The 8,207-nt window shown below is 39.1% G+C and overlaps 1 pseudogene; it reads right to left on the bottom strand.

Annotated features, from left to right (window-relative positions):
- Positions 1–5,310: 5,310 nt before the first annotated feature.
- LOC140509482 (L-lactate dehydrogenase A chain pseudogene) lies at positions 5,311–6,543 on the bottom strand (annotated as a pseudogene).
- Positions 6,544–8,207: the final 1,664 nt, after the last annotated feature.

The raw sequence follows: 8,207 nt of genomic DNA, 5'->3' as shown, positions 1-8,207 counted from the left end.
ACTCATGCTTTATGATAGAGGTTCTTAACCTGGAGTTTGTAAATGTGTTTTTATTTTGATAACTGTATTTCAATATAATGGGTTTCTTTTATAATATTGTGTGTTTCATTTTACGCATATAAAAACATTATCCTAAAAAGGTGTGTAGCTTCACCAGACTGCCAAAAGAGTCCATGATATAAAAAGGCTAAGAATCCGAGTTTTAAGAGTATTATTTTGGGAAAAAAAAAACTTACTTTGGACTATGGTTCAGAGAAATTCAAATTAAAATAACTCTGAAGTACTACCTCACACCTATCAGAGTGGCTAATATGACAAAAAAGGAAAACATTGGATGTTGAAGGGAATATGGGAAAAGTGGAACACTAATTCACTGTTAGTGAAGTTGTGAACTGTTCTAACCATTCTGGAGAGCAATTTGGAACCATATCCAAAGGGCTATACTCTTTAATCCAGTAATACTACTGCTGATTCTATATCCCAAAGACATCCCAAAAAAGGGAAAAGGATCTATTTGTATGAAAATATTTACAGCAGCTCTTTTTGTGGTAGCTAAGAATTCGAAATCAAAGGGATACCCATCAATTTGGGAAAGACTAGACAAGCTATGTTGTAATGTAATGTATCCTTGTAATGGAATGTTATTGTGCTCTGAGAAATGACAAGCAGGAGGATTTCAGAAAAACCTGGAAAGACCTACATGAACTGATGCATAATGAAGTGAACAGAACCAGAACATTGTATGTAGGTTGCACATGGTAACAGCAATATTCTTGGATGAAGAATTGTAAATGACTTAGCAATACAATGATCCAAGCCAATCCTAAAAGACTAATCTATCTACCTCCAGGGAAAGAACTGGTATTGATTGAATACAGACTGAAGCATGCTATCTTTCACTTTTTTTATTTCATTTTTTCTTTAATTCAAGTTTTCTTGTACAAAATGACTACTATGAAAATGTTTTATGTAATTGTACATGTATAATCTATAGATGATTGCTTACCATCTCAGGGAGTGGGGAGAGGAGGAAGGGAAGGGGGAAGAGAATCTGAAACTCAAAATTTTAAATAAAAATGTTTTTAAAACTTTTTAAAAGAATGGTGCTTTGTCAGCTGCATCAGGGATGGACTAGAGAGGAGAAGGACCTGTGTCAGGGAGGCTAATTAGGAGGCAATTATAATTGTCCAGATGATGAAAATTTAAAGTAAGTATGAGCAAGGAGAAAGGGACAGATGAGAGAGATGTGGTAGAAGTGGAATACTTAAGAATATGTTCCCAGTAGTGGAATAGTTAAGTTAAAGGGCATGAAGAGGTTAGTGACTTTTCTTAGAGTATTCCTAATTGTTTCCCAGAATGGCTGTACTAAGTCACACTTCCATCAATATTATATTAATTGCTTACCTTTCCGCGACCCTTCTAACACCAATAATTTCTGCCTTTCATCATTAGCAGTTTGATGGATCTCTTCACTTTAAATGAAACTTTGAAAAAATTCTTATTGTAAAAATCATTTAAAATGCCTTTTAAAGAGTCTATTACTGATGGTCTCAAATTACAGGATACAAAATGAAAGACTTCTAAATATTAGGGCCTTTTTAACCTGATTGTAGATAATAATATTTGGAAGGATCAATCATGGTTATCATATTTTATGAAGCCAAAATCAGGACACGTGGTCTAACAAAGGATTATTTTCTGATTCAAGAAAGAAACATTGGGTGGCAGAATTAATAATTGGGGGGAATCAAGAAACACTTTATGTAGGAGGTGGAATGTGATTTGAACTTTGAAAAGAGTGAAGGATTCCAAGAGGGAGAGATGAGGATGGGGAATGTCTCAATCATGGGAGCCGCCTATGCCAAATAACAAAGGTGAGGGAAGGAAAGTACTTGGAGAACACCAAGCAGGCCAGGTCAGATGGAACATAGTAGATCAATGGGAAATAAGTGTGAAAAGATCTGGATTGGAGCTAGATTACAAAATGCTTTAAATGCTAAACTAAGGAATATATATTTTATCCTAGAGGAAATATGGAGTCACTGACACTTCCTGAGATCAGAAGTGACCTGTGCTTTGGGAATATTGGTTTAGCAGTCATTTGGAAAATGGTCTGTGGAGAGGAGAGACTGGAGTTCGGGGAACACAATGAGGAGGTGAAGAATGTGTAATGAAATTGTTTCTTAAAATAAAAGGAGAAGCCAGAAACAACCTGTGGCCTTAATGATTTCCCTAAATTTAACATAAAGATAAGAAAGAATGAAGATTAAAAAAAAGATGAAGATAAAGAAACAGCAAAAGTCTGGTAAACAGATTGAAACAAACTGAAGTCTATGCCAGGGATGTTATCATGGCACCCAACAATCTAAACTAACCACAACATGCACTTTAGAGGTGGTTGCTTATGTTATAAATAATAATAGCTGATGCTGATGTCAAAATGTTTGCAAATATCCTCTCCTACTTGATCCTTACCCATAGTACCACATGTATCATTATCCCCATTTTACAGAAGAGAAAACTGAGACTCAAAAGATATGAAGTGACTTAACTCTGTTCACATAGCTGGTGAGTGCCTGAAACAGGATTTCATTTAGGAATGCCTTCCTAAGTACAAGTCTGGTTCTTCTTCCAAAATGCCAGAATGCCCCTTTAAATAGTGAGCTCCCCTACTGTAGAAAGTGTGTAATTCTTTCAATAAAAATTTAGGGCACAGTTTTTCAGAAACAAACACATTTATTGAATAAAACAAGGTACATATGGATTCAACAAAAAGTCAGACAAAAGCTTCCACCTGGCTTAAAAAAAAATCCAGACAAATGCTGAAAGCATTTGTCTGTGGCAACATGACCCTGAAACTTGATTATGGTCATGGGTATTGTTCATATATCCAGATCCAGTCCTTAAAATCTCCTAGTCTCTTTGATATAGCCACAGAAGGGCTTGGAAAGGACCCCTGGAGTTAACAGTCTGGGATTGAATGAGCCTTGCATCCAGGAACAGCCACGTCTGGGTATGTGATGAACATTTTATTCCACATAGGCAACTGCTACAATTTTTTATCCTCTGAGTTGCCTGCATGAGCAGACATTAAGTCTGGAGAACTCTAACTCTCCTTACAAGTGGGAGTATTTCTGACCCAAGAGATGAAAAGAGTGGGGGAAATTATTTCATTTCTTCATACTCCCTTGCTTTTTTCCCAGAACCATGAATGTAAAGTCTTTGGGAGGGCTGTAGAAGTCATGTCCTCTTCTAAATCATGGCTCAAAGCTCCGCTTCTCCAAAAAGCTTTTCCCAGCTTGATTCAAGATTCTAATGAAACCTGTAGTACATTATCCCTACTACATTCAGGGATTTCGTTCAAATTATGCTGATTACTTGTTAAATCTTGTCTTTGTCTTGTCTTCTCTTCCCTTCCCTCATCCACCCCTACCCCCAAACCTTATTCCCCTTTCCCAAGCTCCTAATCCCATGACCTGGGAGTATTTAAGATATTCTTTAATCAATCAACAAATATTTATTAAGTGTGTACTATGGGTCAGACTATCAGGATACAAATACAGTAGGTGAAACAATCTATTCACAAGAAGCTTACCTTCTATAAGGGGAAACAACAGGGACATATACAGAGTAGCCCAAAAGCTTTAGTAACATTAAATTGCACCAAGGCTTTTGGAATACCTTGTAGAAGTGGATACAAAATAAACAAAAAGAGATTCAATATAAATAAATACAGTTCTTTTAGGGAGACTGACTTTCTTGTGGATTCATGCAAAAACATTAGATAGTGGGCATCTTCTGTTGGACATTGGTACAAATAATAGGCCTGAGAAACGGTATCGTTACTGTCAGGGGAGTTTTGCCCATAGATGGAAGAGAAAGCTATCGATATAATATAATTTGAGGGGCAACAGATAATCTCTTTTGCCACTCAGATGTTTCCCTTATCTTGTAGTGTCTGAAATCCCCATTATTATGCTCCTACAGAAGTTGCCTGAAATATATTGGCAATGATGTCTTATGTGGAAGAAATGTCATAAAGCTATCACCTGGAAAATAGATGATTGGAGAAGGAGAAGGAAATGAAGTCAGAAGGAGGGATAAAAGAGAGCTAGTTCTGACCACTGAGCTATACCCAAACCACACAAACCCAGGTTTCTTGTGCCACTTTCAGCAGCTCGAACATTGCTGCCAAATGAAGGTGATTCAGTTGGAAGGCAAAGTCAGGCAAATGAAGAACCCCAGACTGGGAGTTCCTTCTTAAAGTGACCCTTTGGCTTGTGTGATTTTTATTTTTAAGCCTTGCCTCACACTTCCTTTTATTTGTGTCAGGTTAAAAATTCAAATTTCCCTGTGTGACATTGTGTGGTTTTGCTTCCTTGACCTGTCTCTTCTCTGTCCCTCTCCCCCAATATCTTCTCCTTTGTAAAACAAGTCCCTCTATTCTCCTCTGTATTCTCCTCTGTTGGCCCATTTCTGCTAAAGGCATTTATGTTAGAGTACTCAGGACTTTTCAAGTTTTGGCTGTTGTTTTGCATGAATTCTAGCAATCATCTTTCCTAATGTATTTTTAAACTAGTTTTTTTTTTCAATTCGCAAAAGTCTATCTTCTTTCTCTCCCATCTCCTATAACTCATTGGGAAAAAGAGAGAAAAAAAATCCTTATAACAAATTCCTGTATTGACCATGTCCAAAAACTGTACTGTTTTTGGTAGTATTCTGTACCCTGAGCCCATTACCTCTCTGTCAGAGCATCCATAAAAGTTTTTTTAAAAGCCTAGAGGAAGGCCTATAATGCATTAGGTATATCCTCAATGGAGGAATATAGGAGGGCATGAAAGAAAAGGGAATACACATTTTTTTTTTATCAGTTATTTGTTGTTTATTCAGTATTTAGGGTTAGTATGACACTTGAGGAATTGGTTGTGTTGTTGTACACATACAGACCTTTTTATATAATATGGAAATTTACAGCTATTGATATAGGCAGACAAAATCAGGTCCTCTAGAAAGGTGATACATGGGGGCCATGCTGTAGTGCCCTAATGGAGGGGAGGCACAAAGGTAATCAATGTATCAAAAAAAGAATTACTACTGTATGGTGTTTTGTATCCAGGAGTGTTGTCTTCTGGACCTAAGGGAACTTGTAGCACCTACATACAAAGTAGGTAGTTTATATACCTGTGGGGCACTGGCTCTGCTTGGCACCAACCACTGAGACTATACAGGTCATATTCAGAATCATATGCAAACTACAACAGGGTTCTATTCCCCATTTCTAACTTTAGGAAGAAACTAGAGTGTGTTCACAGGTTTTACACTTCTGGTGCTTAGTTGCTAATCAGAGGAAGGATTTGGTCTATCTGAGAAGCAGATCATACATAACCCCTCAACCCCTGTCCTGTTCTCTTTATGGCAGCACATTCAAAGGCTTTAAAATTGCAGCTCCTTCTGGATTCCCCAAAGAGTATCTGCGCTCTTCTTTAAATGGCTCTCCTCCTCCAGATTCAGGTTGACCTTCACCACATCTGAAATGCCATTCTGCCCCAAGACACATGGGACACTAAGGAAGACATCCTCTTTAATGCCATATAGGCCCTTAATCATGGTGGAAATTGGATGCACTCTCCTAAGATTCTTCATAATGCTTTCTGCCAGATCTGCCACAGACAAACCAATGGCCCAGGAAGTGTAGCCATTCAGTTTGATTACCTCATAAGCACTTTCAACCACCTGTTTATGAACATCTTTCCAATTTTCTGCATCAGCATCAGTTCCCAAAGAAGGATGAAGGTTCTTTAGAGACACACCAGCAAGATTCACACCGCTCCACACAGGCACACTGGAGTCTCCATGTTCCCCAAGGACCCATCCATGACAACTTAAAGAATGGACACCAAGTCTCTCCCCCATTAGGTAACGGAAATGGGCAGAATCCAGATTGCAACCACTTCCAATAACACGGTTTTTAGGAAAGCCACTTAGCTTCCAGGCCACATATGTCAAAATATCCACTGGATTGGAAACAATAAGCAGCTTGCAATTAGGGCTGTATTTAACAATATTAGGAATGATGAATTTAAAGATATTCACATTACGCTGGACCAAATTAAGACAACTTTCTCCCTCTTGTTGACGTGCCCCAGCCGTAACAATGACCAGCTTTGAGTTTGCAGTCACACTGTAGTCTTTGCCAGAAACAATCTTTGGTGTTTTGAGGAAAAGGCTGCCATGCTGGAGATCCATCATCTCTCCCTTTAGTTTGTCTTCTATTACATCAACTAGGGCAAGTTCATCAGCCAATTTCTTTGTTAAGACACTAATGGCACATGCCATGCCAACTGCACCAACCCCAACAACAGTGATCTTATTCTGGGGAACCTGGTCCTCCTTTAGGACATTCAAGATAAGCTGATCCTTGACAGTTGATGCTATTTTGGAGGGTAGCTGGGGGGATAGCTGGTCAGGCTGCGAAAGTTCTGAGACAGATGAGAGGTTGCTGCTCCCAAGCTCGCACCAAATACACATTTTAATAAGCACTTACTATGTGCCAGTCACTTTGCTAAGTGTTTTACAAATGTCATCCTCACAACAACCCTGAGAGGTTGGTGCTGCTATTATCCCCACTTAACAGCTGGGCAAACTGAGGTGAAGGTTGAGTGACTTGCCCAGGGTCGTACAAGTAGCACATATCTGAGTCTGGATTTGAACTCAGGACTTCCTGATTCCGGGTAATTTATCCACTGCCTCTGCATGGATAAAAATCACACAAGATGAGAAACCTTTTTAATCGATTTTCCTTCATTCCTCTCTAATCTATCCTCCACATAGCTGCTAAAACTATAACCTTAAAATACATATCTGATCATATCATTCCTCAGTTCAAGGTATACCACAGACATAGTTCGGCCATATAGAAATAATCTTTGGCCAATGGCTTACCATTATACTATACCAGAAAGAAATAAAGAATGTAGCTTTGCATCATTTTCTTATACCTTAGCCCCTCCATGAGCTGACCTCTCTAATTTAATAATGATTACCTAGTTGCATTTGTTCCACAAGGGCACCATGTCTCATCTCAGTGCCTGGAATGGCATTTCCCCAATGCCTGGAATGCTTCAACTCCTCACTTGTACCTCTTACTTTTCTTGGCTTTCTGCAAGGCTCAATTCAAAGCCCACTTTCTATACTGGGCTTTTTCCGGTCTCCCCCAGCTATTGATGTCTTCCACTTTGAGGTTCCGTTTCTCCTTCTCTGTATATATTTTTTATATACCTAGCCATCTACATGTCATCTCTCACATTAGGGTGTATGCTCCTTGAGGGCAGGGACAGTGTATTTTGCTTTTCTTTGTGCCTGCAGTTCTTAGCTCAGTGTCTGGCACTAGTCGGCACTTCATAAATATTTGCTAAATATTTGACTAATGTTTAAAATTAGGTCCTACCATTTTACTTAATGCTCCTGTCTTAAGATGCCGGAGCATGATAGGGAACAAATATGGATATGAGAGGCCCGGGGAGCCCCAACCACTGTTGTGAAGTTGGTCCTTGAATAATAAATTCATGGTCCTCTCCACCTTCATGGCAGAGGTGGAGGATTTAGAGAGCCTAATAATGTATATGCTGTCACCTTTGGAGGACATGCCATTGATTTTATTAAACTGCTTAGACAGATCTCCCTAAGGCTTCAAGGTAGGAGAGCCTCCTGTCTCCTCTTTCAGACTTTCTTACCTCATCTTAGTATCTTGCCCTCTTGCCCCAGATGACTTGAATTGGGTTTTTGCTGCCATGGTTGACTCATGGGAAGGGTCTTGGACCCACTTCTGAGACTGATCTGGGGAAGATGAATTGGCCATATCTGCCAATCAGACAGGAATAGTGCTGCCTGTACTATCTGGACAGGTGAGCAGAGCCCCCCACAACAAAAAAAATATTAGTCCAGTTGGATTATTACAATCATTCCATAAAGGGCTAAAGTTCTGGCTGACCCCTAGTACTCTTTTGAGAATGTTAGGGGTGGGAGGAGGAGAGAGAGAGAGACAGAGACAGAGAGCAACACATATACACACAGAGACAGCACACACACATAGACAGAATGGTACAGTAGAAAATATACTTGATTTAGAGTCATAAGATCTGAGTTCAAATTCTTCACTATCACAGCCTGTTTGACCTTGGACAAATAACTTGGTCTCTCTGAGTCTT

The sequence above is a fragment of the Notamacropus eugenii genome, chromosome 1 (assembly GCF_028372415.1).
Source record: "Notamacropus eugenii isolate mMacEug1 chromosome 1, mMacEug1.pri_v2, whole genome shotgun sequence".
NCBI lineage: Eukaryota > Metazoa > Chordata > Mammalia > Diprotodontia > Macropodidae > Notamacropus > Notamacropus eugenii.
The sequence above is the reverse complement of the archived record's forward strand: the minus strand, read 5'-3'. Positions and strand labels throughout refer to the sequence as shown.